We start from the raw sequence: 15,414 nt of genomic DNA on the forward strand, positions 1-15,414 counted from the left end.
CCTCCCTTGGGCTTACTAGCCCAAATACAAAAGAAGTTGGTGGATTTCTTTTGGGAGGGTCTACACTGGGTGCCACAGGGGGTGCTGTTTTTATCTAGAGAGGAGGGGGGATAGGGCCTTATCCACCTGGCCAGCCGAACAGCCACTTTTAGGATACAGTTTTTACAGAGGTATCTGACTGGCCCGGCCCGGTGTGGAGAGATGTGAGCAGCTGCATTCTCCGACGCGTGAGTAACCTGGGGCTGGATGCTGCTCTGTTTTTAACTGATTTAAACATTTTAAAGTTAAGTGGGCTACCTCCTTTTTATCAGGGTGTTTTTAAATCTTGGGCCCTTTTTAACCATAAAAGGTGTCCGAAGACTGATTCTCTGTACTGGTTGTTGAGGGAGCCTCTCATTCACAGAGCCAGGTTGGACGTCAGCAGCAGCGAAACACCCGGCCTGACGGTGGCGCTGTGCCGATCCAAGACCCTGTGCCTTCAGCAGCTGGTGGATGCAGTGGGGCCGGAGCTGAGCGATGCCCGGGCCTTGGGCTCTCTGCTGGGTCTGCACTCTGTCCGGGTGGCCGAGAGGATCCTGCAACTATGGAGCCAGATCCTCTCCCCTGATGACAAAAGACTTTTAAGGAGCTATGGACAGGGAAGAGCCAAGCCGGACCCAGCAGACCCTTTCCCGGAGATCTACCTGAGCCCAGGGCTCGGAGAACTGACCGGCCCCCTGCTCAAGGTCGCAAACCAAAGACAAATGACCATCCACACAGTTGACAAAAAAACAATATATATGAACATTGTAAAGACGACCAACAAAAATGCACTGAAGGACAGGGCCTCCACTGTGTGGAGCACCAGACTGGGTGCAGGAAGCGGACCAGGCCCACAGTGGAGGATTTTATACAAACCTCCCATAAAAAAACGTACTGCCGACCTCCAGTGGAGAATTTTACACGGTGCCATCGCCTGTAATTCTTTTATCGCCATTATTAATCCTGCTGTTTTTAACAAGTGTCCATTTTGTGGTTTTAGAGAGACTGTTTTCCATGTTTTTACAGAGTGCAAGAGACTCACGGGTTTCTTCTCTCTTTTAACATTAGTTTTTAGTCTTTTTAGTATAGCTTTTACCGAGAGTGTTTTTATCATGGGGGCTCCATATAAAAAGACGAACAAGGAAAAGTGGCAGCTCCTGAGTTACCTCTCTGGCGAAGCAAAAATGGCCATTTATTTAAGTCGGAAAAACAGGGTTGAAAATAAGAAAGGGGAAGAGGCAAAAGCGATCTGGCTGTGTAACATCAGAGCCAGACTCTGGCTGGAGCATCGTTTTTATAAACATATTGGAGACTTGGATGCTTTTAAACAACGTTGGTGTTATAAGGATATTGTGTGTTCTGTGGTGAATGAGGATTTGCACTTTGCACAAGACATAGGTTTTAATGTACTATTTTAAGTGATTCGTTCATTTTATTGCACAATGAAGCACTTTATTTGATCGAATGTATAATTGATCGTATGGGCGGTGGTGGCGAAGTCGATACCGACTTGGCTTGGCAACTGGAAGGTCACCAGTTCAAGTCCCGGCAAGACCAAGTGCTACCGAGGTGTCCCTGAGCAAGGCACCGTTCCCCACACTGCTCCCCGGGCGCTGTTCAAAATGGCAGCCCACTGCTCCTAACACTAGGATGGGTCAAATGCAGAGAAACAATTTCCCAACGGGGATTAATAAAGTATATCCTATCCTATCCTATCCTATGTAAATAAAGTGTTTTTGCAAAAGTCAAAACTTCTTCTTCTTCTTCTTCTTCTTCTTCTTCTTCTTCTTCTTCTTCTTATTACATTATAAACCATAATAAATCAAGTGTATAGGTCTAACCTCCCTATATCTGTGTGTGAAATTGCTCCATCCTCAAAAACAAAAAACTAATACTTCTGCAGTCTAGCTGCAGCTTCTAGCAACGGTCTTCTGTTAAAAAAGGGAGTATTTACAACAGCATTATAAAAACAAAAATAGTGCATGTGGGTGCACACTTATTCTCTGTCTTACTGTTACATAAATCCAATGAATATATGAGACTAAGTTAGCTTCATATCACAATCAGTGATTAAAGGAAGGCTCCAGTCATTAGATAGTTAATCAAAACTTCAGTATTTAGTGAAACATGTTTAAACCAGTGGCGAGCTGTGACTTTTATACCTAGGCCCTCTGACCCCCCCCCTACGCATCAATGACAGCGACCCTCTACCACACAAAACAACAACATTTATATAAACACCTATCATGACAGGGCACCCACAGCCAAGTAACAATTACAAATGAATTAAGTCGGCATGGCGGCCCACATTGAAAATGACTTACCTACCTAAATGGCCTACCTTTGATGATAAATCACTGAAACACGAAGTCCATCCTCCTGTCCTTTTGGATGAAGCACTTGATGGCGGGTCATGCAGCTGATCCTTTGCCACTCCAGTTTATCATTGTAACTCAATCTTGAAAATGACTCGGTTAATAATTTCGCAACGATGTCATCACTATCACTGAAGTGAGCCATCATGAACGAACTTATGCTAATCATAAATCTATCGATCGTAAATCTGTCGATTAGATTTATGATTCGAAAATAATAAAAGTAGGGTAGACACGTGGATATTATCCGGCTGAACAAAACGTGCCTTTATCTAACAGGTTCGTTTTCCACAGGTCCACTACCTTATTTCGAGCTATTTTCCAAAATCCTATGGAGAAATCCCGTTGCTTTCTGTCGAGGGAATCCGAGCGCAGCTTACTTCCGGGTTTTAGGACGCGTCACTGCACCACTTGCATAGACCAAAGCCCTAGAGATACTACAGAGCGTTAGCAAAGACTTACCATGCAGGGACTCCAGTAACGCGGTTGCAGAATCCAGGCCTCCCTCCCTCCCAACGTTGGCCGGTCTATGGCCATAAATAGCGTCCAACAGGTCGAACCACTTCCAGCTTTTCCTATCGGAACCACTCCGGCCGTTGTGGTCCTTCAGGGCTCTATACTCACTCTTAAGCTTTTTCAGTTTTTCCCTACACTGCTGGAAAGTCCTTGAGAATCCGCGTTCGGACAACAGTGCAGAGACCTCCTGAAAAACTTTTAGGTTGCGAGTTGTGCCGTCGAGCTCCCGCTGGATTTTATCATCTGCAATCAGCTGGAGGAACGTCGCAACTTCGTCAATCGACCACGGTATGCTTTTCTTTGTCATTTTCTTAGGTTTACAAAAATGCTGCAAGCGTCCCTTAATATATGCGACACTAGGGATTAAGTCGCGCGAGAATTGTGACGATTTTCTCTGACCAATCAGCAGTCGTCACTAGTTTAGCATATTCCGCCCGGTTGTTGGCCCCGCTTGTTGGCCTCGAGAGAACCACGATTTAGAAAAAGGGTGAAAAAGTAGCCTCGGGCCAAAACTAGGCCAAGTGGAAACGCAACCAAAAACGGGCCCCGCACGGCTCAGCGCGCTTAAAGCAAGCTACCCGCTGCAGTGGAAACGCGCCATAAGGGCTCTGGCATAGACCTCACAGCGGGCAGAACTTGTCATAAAGTCCGCAAAAATAAAGCCCGCCCATTTAGAGGAAAGATATGATTGGTCAATTGTACTGTCATTTGACATTACTCTCTCGTTGAGTTACTATAGCTGGCCCTCTGTGAGAGGGACCGACAAGCTCTCCCGTCTTCACAGTAACTCGCAGAGATGGCATTTAGCCCTTCACATTCCAACAGAAACTGAACAGGCAGATTCGAAGGATTTGTTTCTTTGGAAATATTATTTTAAATACAATTAAATCAAGTTATTTTGGTAAAACTAATGAAAAATGTAACAACAAAAAAATATAAAAAATAATATTTAAAAAAAGATGTTTTCAAATATTATTTTTTAGAATATCTTAGGCCCTCACAGAGGGCCTAGAGGGCCCTGACGGCTCGCCACTGGTTTAAACCATACCCTGAAGAAATCAGCGATATTCCCCGGTAAATAATATAGCTCTTTTTGATCAAAACCTGTATATTCCGTCAGGCAGCTGCCATTTTGGCCATTTTCAGTAGTCACATGATCCGAAAAACTAGGTCGTGACGTCATCTATGCGTTCACTTTGTTCACACGAACAGCTCATTCGACGAAAACATGGCGGAGTATTTGAGTTCGGACTCGTCAGCCGAGGAAAAAGTTTAGAAAAATAAAGTCCAGGCGGACTTACTTTGAATTATCACTATAGTTATTCATTTAATCCAAATACAACTGTAAAAAAAATAAGAAACATACTCTGTTATCCTCTTAGGCCCCACGGACCCGGTTCCGGGGACGAAATCGTGTGTCATTTGCAGGAAACAACGTCTAAGGAACCTTAATATTTAATAAACTATGAATATTTTATATCCATATCATGGAAAAAAACTAATTTAACTGATCTTTTTTTCTTCAAAAAAAACACACAATGCTAACAGTGAGCCTCTGAATTAGCCCAGAGCAAAAAATGCTAACCTATTACTGCACCGAAAATCACTCCTAGCTCCCTTATTACTTACAGTACGTCCACACAGCAGCTTTTCAAAAATCTTGAACATCTTGGAGCTGGGCGTGTCTGAAAGCTTGGGGATTTTTAGCGAGCAACGCGACCAACAACCAATCACATGAATTTCTCGTTTGGAATATGAGGAAATGAACTGCGGTCTGGTTCTCCCTGCTTACACGCGGTTTGATTGGCCAGCGCTTCTACTGTCAGATTTGCATAAACGTGTTTGATTGGCTGACGCTTCCAGCTCAGCTTCATGAGTTGAACATAGCTCAACTTTTGAATCCTGGAAATCCTGGAAATCTTCGCTTCGCTCCCCCACAATGCAGTTCGGCGAAAAGCGAGGCAAAGTGACGTCATCCCCATTCAAAGTCAATGGGCAGAGAAGCGTTGGAAGCGTTGGAAGATTCGTCTAAAGCTGCTGTGTGGACGTACCGCTATCCTAGCTGCACATCCAACACATCGTTTATGATCGTAAAGACACAGAATCTAACGGTGCTCACCTCAACACTGAAAGATACTAACTCGCAACGTTATCAACAAAAACGTACATCAAAACAAGTGGCACTAGGTACTATGAGCTAGGCTAACATGGCTTAACTTGGTCTTTGTCTGGTCTAAACTGGTCTTCAATGGCATTACAACGATAAAAACGATGATGTGGTTAATCCATCGGTTAATATCCAATGTGACTGTGTCCCCTTTGAAATGTTCTGATAATCTATTAGCAATAAAACTGCAATTCCGTTATCTGCTGTCCGCTCTGTGCTCCGTGCGCTCTGGGTCCTGCAATTCCTGCTTCCTTACGTAGTAAACAATAAGTAAAGTCTGCTGCGTAATGTGATTACGCTGGCTGGCATTGGCAGTGCACTGCATCCCCATTAAGTAATGGTTGATTAATAAATCTCATTTTATGTTTCATCATACTCTCAGAGCAGTCGTCCGGAAACTTGAAATGTTCGCTGCATACATGCGCCTGTGGATCTTTCGGTTCAGGCCGAGCACATTTCGCTAGCCACTGCCTCCGAACGTACTTCCTACGCTTACCCGTTGGCAATAGATGGAACCGAGCATTCCGTGGATTGTTCCTATCCGAATTGTGGCAATGTTTCGCGATACAATGAGGCATATTTCAATAGAATTGTGAGAGTAAAGTAAACAACATGAACAAAGCACATACGTCAATTTGTCCTAGACACCAAACGCATAGTTCACGTCACTTCCGGTAAAATAAGTCATGTGACTCGTCAAAATGGCGCCGCCCACAAGGTTGATGTTATTTCGGTAATTAATCAGCTTAAAATCACTGATAACGTCATCGGATTAAAAACAAAAGAGAAAAAAAAGACTGGCAGAGACTGGTCTGCTTTATCGGATGATAATTATTTAAAAATGCGTGTCATGAGGATTCCCTCCCTTTAAGTGAATAATAAAGTTTCTATCAGGTCACTATCAGCCTGTCACTCATTATTTTCAGGAGGGGGCGGGGTTTGGAGGAACGGAGAGGAGACAGTGATCGCGGAAGCTTTCCTCCTGCCTTCACAAACTTTACACAAGTATTTATCAACTGAAAATAGCAAGAGGACATTCATACTCTGCGATCCAAGACTTGATTAAATCCACCAAAAACCTGACATGATGATAACGAGTGTTTTTCAAAAAACACAAATCCCTCCCTGTGTGTCTCTGAGCCGCAGCGACACGGCCTGATTCAGAGCGGGTCATTCTGCTGTTGGTTCTGACTGGTCTCACCAGAATGCGTGACTCCACCACGACTCCTTAACACCGCATTGCGTGGTGGATTCACGAACTTTGTTACATTTACGTGTCGGCACCACGCAAACAACCCCAATGTAAAGTGAATGAGACTCTTTTGTCGTGGTGCACACACGCATTTCTACAACGTCCTGCAGTGAGCTTTTATTCTATAAAACGTTTTTAAAATCTACTTTATAGCTTGTAGTAACTCGCGGGAGGCTTCTTTTATTTTATTTGTATTCATAATAATTTTAATTTTTCGTCAGAATGTATTATGGTGCATTATTTACGATTTTTTGTTCTCAAAAAACAGTGCATTGTGTGTAATACAACTGTGATTTTTATTAAATTAGTTAGTTTTTAAGGAAGGCCAGAGCTTCAGCTGTGTCCAATAGATTGTTCCCTAGTTAACGTTTTTTAAAAGAACATTATATTCCTATTTGATCATGTCCCCTTTATTGTATTACGGAGAGCAATGTGAGCGTCCATTCCCATTGGATAACGGAGGATTTTACACCCGGAAGTAAGTATTCCCCTTACTGTCGATTGATTTTACAGTGCTATCTGCACTACTCATCAACTAAAAAACACCAGATTATCCTTGTTGATTACACAACATTGATTGGTTTAAATTGTGTACAATGCTTTTGTAATTTTCCCCTTCGATTCGGAGAAACAAATATGTGTTCAGTTTAGGATGGCCGAAGACACTACACTACCCAGAATCCTCAGCTATTGTTCTGCGTTGCCTCAAGCAAAATGTAACAAAGTTCGTGAGTCCACCACACATTGTGGTGTTAAGGAGTCGTGGTGGACTCACGCATTCTGGTGAGATCAGGTTGGTCACGTCTGTTCCTTGATCTCTGCGTCACCGGCCAATTTGATATTCGTGTAATTCTAAAATCAAAAAACGTTATTGTCCAGCCGCGGCCGAAAAATCAAGAAGCAACCTTACAACGCTACAGTATAATCGATAATCGAGCGGCGAGCTACTGAAAAGCTGATCGACGTGTTGGAGAGCCCTGTTCTAGATTTTCAGTGATCCTCCTGCTCTAATTCAGCAGACATGTGTGTAGAGTTAATGGGGGACATTACCTTTATGTTAATGTTATAAAACTGATACGATTCCAGCTTGAAACCACAATAAATATGAAAGGTTTCCAGCGTGGACAGCTAATGGATTGAACAACATAAAGCTAACCCAAATTGCTAAAGTTGCATTAGTCACAGTGATATATGCCAAGGGCGCCGGAAGCGGGGGGGCCAGGGGGCCATTGGTCCCCCCCACTTTATTGCCCTGCCCCACATTTTCGCAGCAGCGGATGCCGCGGAACACTGTACACATCCCGTTTCAATAATTCCCCTCTACTCTAAAGTCGCATCTAAAAAGAACGCCATCTGATCTAGCTGTGTATATTTTGTTATTTTTGATTGTTATATTCAATCTCATTAGCTACAGGCATTTTTGAAGCTTGTAAAGGGAAGAACACAGCTCGCCTCTCACTCGCCACTCTGCTCTTCCACAGCGCCGCTTCCCCTCCCTCCGCTGACATTATGAATGTAAGGCATAGTAATCATAGATAACACCGCAGGGTCCATTACAGTTTGTTTTCATCTGATTTCAAATAAACAAAGTCTTGGCTTTCAGAATATTGTAGCGACCCTGTATAGGATGCTGAGGGTGTCACTCAGGCATCCCTCGTCTCTCTGCCAATCATAGAGCTGCACAGTGATGCTGGTTGAGGTGCGGGCCTGTGGTTGAGGTGCGGGCCTGTGGTTGGGGGAGCAGACGGGGGAGGGCGGGAAATTGTGACGTAGACACTATATGGGTATGTGTAGGAGTTAGAGGCTGCAGTCGAATAGTCCAAAGATCAGCTCCTAAGTTCTAACCCTATCGTCTATTCCTTGACCTCTGAGTGAAACGTCACGGGGTTAAGGGATAGTGGATAGGAGAATTCAAAAGGACTTAGGAGAAGAGACTGCGGTACTTTAGAGAATCCGAATGCACTTTCACTATCCGACGTGTTTATGATGCAGCAGCGGACGTCATTTTGTGCGTCTGCTATAGAAAACTACAGTTTTTTTTGCTATAGAAAACTACAGTTTTCTATAGCGGACTACAACATGGATGCTCAATAAGAAGGAGGGACTACTGTAAACTCATCTAGAGACTGTGCACCGTGCTCTGATGCTGTTGCTTTATGCTTTATGAACGTGAACAACAGAGAAACATATTCTTCTTGACCAAAGTTGGAATTGAAATAAAAAAGGAAAGTGAAACTTATGCTTGTCACCCTCTCCCTCCGGTCCACATTAATAGCTAGCCTACTAATGATCCCAATACGTATGATTGTATGAAAAGATCTTAAAATCAATCCAAATGTAAAAGCTTATTTGGGCAAAGAGAAAGGTACTTCAATGCAGAATGCAGGGGCGGCGCCAGGGGGTATCTAGGAGTTGCTATAGCAACTCCAACAATTGGCCTAGCAACGGCTTAGCAACCCCATTGTTTATCTAGGAGTTGCTATAGCAACTCCAACAATTGGCCTAGCAACGGCTTAGCAACCCCATTGGGATTTTGGGGTTGCTAAATATGATACATTAGCAACCCCAAATGTATCATATTTATACACATTCTCGCAGCCCGCGAGAATGTGTATAAATGATACATTTTCGCGGGATCTATCAGGGGCGGGTCGTTGTAATTTACTGCGTGAACTGTTACTTGGCTAATTCTCAGTAGATCGAAAATGGAAACATTTGTCACAGTCACAAGTCAGCGTAAACGACCGCGTTCTCCAACGGAGCCGGTCCAGCCGGACAACCCTGTTATCCACAAGGATCCCGATGTTCACTATGAAAACCGGGAGGATTGGGACCACGAAGAACAGGTGCCCCCGCCAACTGACCCGCTGCATCCGCAGCAGCAGGACCAGCTAGCTGCTACCACGAGCTGCAGTGGAACTAGCGCTGCTCCTCTCCGCACCGTGATGATCCACTGCCCTCATTTCCTCCACCCTGCTCTCTGCAGAGCTCCACTCCGGAATATACAAATTCTGCTAGTCAGTGATTCTCAGACACAGCGTCTCACCCTTTGAGCATCTCGGCAGAAATGAGCTGTCACTCCTCTCAGTTACAAATGGTCATTTTAAATGAATCAAGAATGTGTTGTATTTTCCGACATGGCGCATTGTTCGAGGCGTGCTGACAGTGAGATCTAACACGGGGAATTGTGAATGAGGAGAAGAGAACTGAGAATGAGGAGGAGGAGGAGGAGGAGGAGGAGGAGGAGGAGGAGGAGGAGGAGAGTCACAGAATGAGGCCAGAGAGGAGGAAAAGTGCGTTATTTAGGCAATGTTGTTGGTGAGAGTTAGGGAGAGACTGCCCCTTCCAGGTGTGTATGTGTGTGCGTTTTCCGGTGTGTGTTACGTGAAAGTCATGAGTGTTACACTATTGATTGGTTCTGTAAATAAAGAGAACGTTTTCGACATTGAAGGCTTGAGTGATCTTGAATAGCGGTGAACGCTACAATATGAACAGGCTCGTGCTTGGCCCACTGGTATTGTTTGTATATTTTGAAAATTAACTAGCAACGCCGTGCTGTCATATAGCAACTGCTAAGCTACTGCAGCAAAAAAATCCTGGCGCCGCCCATGGCAGAATTATTTGCAAAACCACTAAACGAGCCTTCTGTGAAATATGCAGATTTGCTGCTGTCAAACGGCTTGTAACTTTCTCCAAATGTGGAGATGACAGCTTTGTAAATACCGGGTTAATAACTGGAACTTTTCACAGAGCTTACTTCAGTCAAACACCAGTCAACATTCAGCTTGTCAAACAAGAGCGTAGCAGGAAAAAAGAAGAGATGGAATGAGCAACTGCGCTGTCATATGTGTGGGCTGGTCTGTATAGTTTAATTTACAGGAAAGGAGTGAGCAGAGGGTTGAGTTGTCCATTCTTGTTCTGTTTTCTCTGACTATCTTCCTCCTGAAGACCCTCTCAGACTTTAATTTGCTCGCGCTACTAAAGAGACATGTTACCATGGAAACCAAACAATGGTGTAGCTGTATTGAAGTCCGAGTGGAAACAGTAACATTTGGTGCGTTATGTTAGAATGAAACAAATCATATTTAGTCAGAAATCGGGAGAAATGCGGGATAAATATGACCCCGGGAGGAAAACGGGAGGGTTGGCAAGTAGGCTCAAATACACACGCACTTTTTGCCCCCCCCCCCACACTTCTGAAATGAATCCGGCGCCGCTGATATATGCCAGGCCAGGGGGCCCAAAACCTCTGGGACCCCCTTGACCTTCACTTACGAAATGTCAGAGCGAAAAACAGAATTAAGTCAAAATTAGCTCAAAAAACAAAAACAACTGAGAAGGAAGTGCAAAACAACCACATAGATATGCACAAAGACACAAAGGAACCACAAAGTGACTCAACATGATCACACATTGACAAAAGATGGCAACAAATAGAAATGTAACAAATAAATCAAATAAAGTGGGCTTGTCCAATGTAGTATGACTGTTGTTGGTGTATTCTTTTTTTGTGTCTGTCGAGGGAAGATACATTAAAAACATTTGAACATCATTCATTTATCATTACAAATTCCCCACCAGATATGTGAACTGAAAGATAACCATGTAATTGAGTGACTGCGATAAGGTAATTAGTGTTTGCATCTTCCAACCTTTAGACATGCCAGCTGTAAACCTCCAGCAGCCTAACTCGTTCATTCAATTCACTGTCACTAATCTTTGTTCCGATATTAGATTATGCATGAGATATGAAGATTGTATGCCTCTCACCTGCTACTTATTACTGTCAAATTCAGCAATTCATCTATGTCTTTTGAATAAACAGGAGGCATGTTGCTTGGGATTAATATAAACAAAAATATAGACAATCTTAAAAAGTCAGTTTGAGATCATCTTTTTGGGGGGCGGATTAGTAGATCAATCTGTCTAAAGCTTTTGTTATCACCTTCAATCACAGTAGACAAACGCTTTAATTGCAATATTTGTTTTATCATACGTAAAAAAACGCACATGATGAATTATGTATAGAAATGTTTCAATAACTGGAGAACATTGAATCCATCCCCAGAAAAGCACTGTGGCCTCTTCAGTCCCTGAAAGACATCTCATCCAGGCTCAAACAATCAGAATGGCTCTTATCTTTCTATACGCCACCTTTGTGAAGGAAATATTTAATGGGATCTGTGCATGGGAGACTGTTGGTGTTTTCCCTATGTGTCCTGTTTGTAGTTTACACAGGGCACAGGTCAAAAGGTCCTGCCTCCCTGAGGGGAAGTGTGACCAAATGCACACATGGTTGTTAATGGATCAGTCCTTGGTCTCAACATGTGTTGCATCGAGTAGGATGGAAAGGGCGCGAACAGAGGCTCCTCCTTGATTATCTGTGTAGATCTGCGCTGTGTTTCTGTGTAATCTTCAGTGTTGGCTGGGGAATTACATGATGAAGTCGTGTGAAAACCCTGCCAATGCTCCCAGCCGTGGCTCTCAATAAACCCAGTGTTTGATATAAAGCGGACTCCAGCTTCCAGTTCTTCCATCAACATTGCTGAGCAGAAGTTTCTCTCACAGATTGGCGTCGCGAACAGGCACCTTCAGATCTTTGAAACCTGGTGAGTACATTTCTATTTTGAGATTGACTCGCCAGCGTTTGAGATCAACGGTGTATTAAAATTACCTGAGAGAACTGAGCTGCTGCATTTTTTTTGGGTTTCTCTACTCATTTACATCTGGAGGCTAATCATAACCTCGGGAATCGGTGTCAAGGGGGACTTTGTCCTGGCCAATTTCCCCGTGTTTGTTGCTGGGACAGGTGTCTACGAGCAAGCACGGCCTATGTGAAAACTATGAGAATATTTGGGGCTAATGATAACCTAGGAATATCGAATTTCATCGATGTCCTCTGTGTGTGCTTCTTGGAATTAAATCACCAGGCAATTACACACAACAAATATTCAGAGAAGCTTTTAAGAGATGTACCAGCAAAGTGGATTTTCTGAATTAGAAGCAATGTCGCAAGATTTGTATTTAAACAAATCGCCGAATTTAGGAGTTTTCAGAGGATAAATTGCCTAAATCAACAGCATTTCTGCTGAGGTGCCGATTCTCCGCCCCCTGGGGAGAGCTGCACGTAGAAAAAAGGAGCATACAGCATTATCCGCGATTATTACCACTTTTGAACTAAAGAAAGTGGTCAATGTGTGGTTTGAGAATGTTGTATGAATTGCTGAATTTGGCTGTGTTTGCTGATACACGAGAATTATGAGTACAGAAGGCTCTCATAATTAAAATACCCCTCTGAAAGTCTCCCTAATTCGGATTAAAATAGGCTGGAAGAGTTTTTTATCAGGCTGAGTTGTTGAGAGTTTTTATGTTTGTTTGTCTAATTGCAGTGTTGTATAATTGTTTCGTGTTTGTTTGTCTACCCGCTGTCTTGTGCATGCGTTGTAACAACTCATAATGAATCAGTCCACAGCCAGGGTAAAATGAACTAAAACTTCAGTTATTTCACCAAAATTAAATGACTTGAGAAAAATAAAACAATAATGTAAAGATGAAAAGCTCAAACAGCTCAATGTTGTATTACTTGTTTCATTTATTCTTAATCTATGTATTATATGGTAATAATGAATAATAAAAAAAACGTAATGTATTGAACACATTCCAAAACAAAGAAGATAAGACAGAACCAGACTCAGGCATGAGGACTGGCTTATCTAAAGCCAGTTGAGAAGCACTTGAGGTGCTTGGCTCTGTGAGGCCTGATGTACTTATAGGGTTCTGTTTTCTTCAAGGTTGTGTCTTCCTAGTCGAATGTACTTATTGTATGTCGCTTTGGATAAAAGCGTCAGCTAAATGCAATATAGTCAGACAGTAATTGAAACTTTTGCGCTGTTGCTGCAAAATGAAAACCTTGTTGATTGTCTGTTTCCAACTGGCCACTGGAATCAGATAATTGATATACGTTGAAGTTCAATTACAGTTTAAATATAGTTTAACATTCTTTATTAAACTGTTTCAAATTATTTCTAGTACAATTGGTCTATACAGACATTACTAAAATCCTAATAGTTGTCAAATACTGAGCTTATGAACAATAGAGTAAAGGTCGCTGGTTAAGCCAGGATCAATATACTTGTTGAGGTTTTATTGTGCACATAATAAATGTGTTTAAATGAATTGAGCAATTTTAAAGGAGTATAATGTTGCAATTTGTAAGATAAGTAATTTCAGTTCAAAGGTAGATGTTGTTTTCTCCTTCTCTCGTTCACGAGCACACAAAATAAATCATGAACATTTCCAAATCCGAACAGACAGAGAAGTAAACTAAACTATTTTGCTCTTCATTTTTAAATGGGATTTTCCGCTACATAACAGAAGACTTAATACAGGACTTAAAGAACGTTTTAAAGACAAGTCATGGAGAGGTTTGCATTTTGGACGGAATCTCCCCCTTCCTCTGCTCCTACAATCCTGCACCCGAGGTCAATCACAGGCGTGACCTTTGGAGGGGCAGAGAATCTGAGCAAGACCACAGAGCGACCAGTGGGGGTTTTATGGCCTAAAGGCACAAAGAGGAACATCTGGATACCCCCAACCAAACAAACACACACACACACACACACACACACACACACACACACACACACACACACACACACACACACACACACACACACACACACACACACACACACACACACACACACACACACACACACACACACACACACACACCCACACACACACACACACACACACACACACACACACACACACACACACACACACACACACACACACACACACACACACACACACACACACACACACACGTGTAAGTGATTTACAGTTACTAAATCAGCCTACTATCACCTAAAGAACATATCTAGGATTAAAAGACTAATGTCACAGCAGGATTTGAGAAAAAAAAAAAAACTTGTCCATGCTTTTATCTTCAGTAGACTGGACACTGCAATGGTGTCTTCACAGGTCTCAAAAAAAAAAAATATATATATATTAGAAAGCTGCAGCAGATTCAGAACGCTGCTGCTCGAGTCCTCACTAACACTAAGAAAGTGGATCACATCACTCCAGTTTTGAAGTCTTCACACTGGCTTCCTGTGTGTCAAAGAATAGATTTCAAAATACTGCTGCTGGTTTATAAAGCACTGAATGGTTTAGGCCCAAAATACATTTCTGACCTCCTGCTAAATGATGAACCATCCAGATCTCTCAGGTCTTCAGGGACTGGTCAGCTTTCTGTCCCCAGAGTCAGAACTGAACATGGAGAAGCAGCGTTCAGTTATTATGATTTTAATTGAACTATTCATATCTTAGACCGCACTGTAACTTTTATCCATGTAACTTCTCCTTTTTAATGTTAAATTGAACTATTCATATTTTAAACTGCACTGTAACTTTTATCCATGTATTTGTCCTTTTAATGCTTATTTTATTAACTTTTCTTTTAATGCTTAATGTCTTTCATTTTTTGTAAAGCACTTTCAATTGCCTTGCGTTGAAAGGTGCTATATACATCTGATGGAGATGGATAGAGGCATTCATTTTAATTGTAGCAGTCAGTTTGTGGTTCTGGCAGCACTGTTGAGCATTTTTCATAGATGTGTTTTCATGCCTCTGTGTAAGGCTTAGTCTTTCTATCTGTATAGCCACTGGTGTAACTAAGTTCATAAACTCAACAGGTACTATACTTGAGCACTATTTTGAGATACTTGTACTTTATTTGAGTATTTAAATGTTTTGCCACTTTATTCTTCTACTTCTACAGTTCAGAGGTACATGGTGTATTTCTACTCCGCTACATGTATTTCATACCTTTTAGTTACTTTACGGATCTGGATGAATGATGTGAAATCTAATCAAGTGTTAAATCAGACTTTAGTTCCACCTAGAGTAAATCCACAAGCTACCCTGCAGTCTACAAAGTATTTCAGACTAGCTGCAGGTCTACCAGATCAATCATTATAAAACACATCATATATTATTCTGAAATGAACCAATCTGCACAATGACTACCTTTACTGTCGCTATGTCCACTATATTTTGATGAGAATACCTTTACA

Source organism: Pseudochaenichthys georgianus, chromosome 6 (assembly GCF_902827115.2).
Source record: "Pseudochaenichthys georgianus chromosome 6, fPseGeo1.2, whole genome shotgun sequence".
Lineage (NCBI taxonomy): Eukaryota > Metazoa > Chordata > Actinopteri > Perciformes > Channichthyidae > Pseudochaenichthys > Pseudochaenichthys georgianus.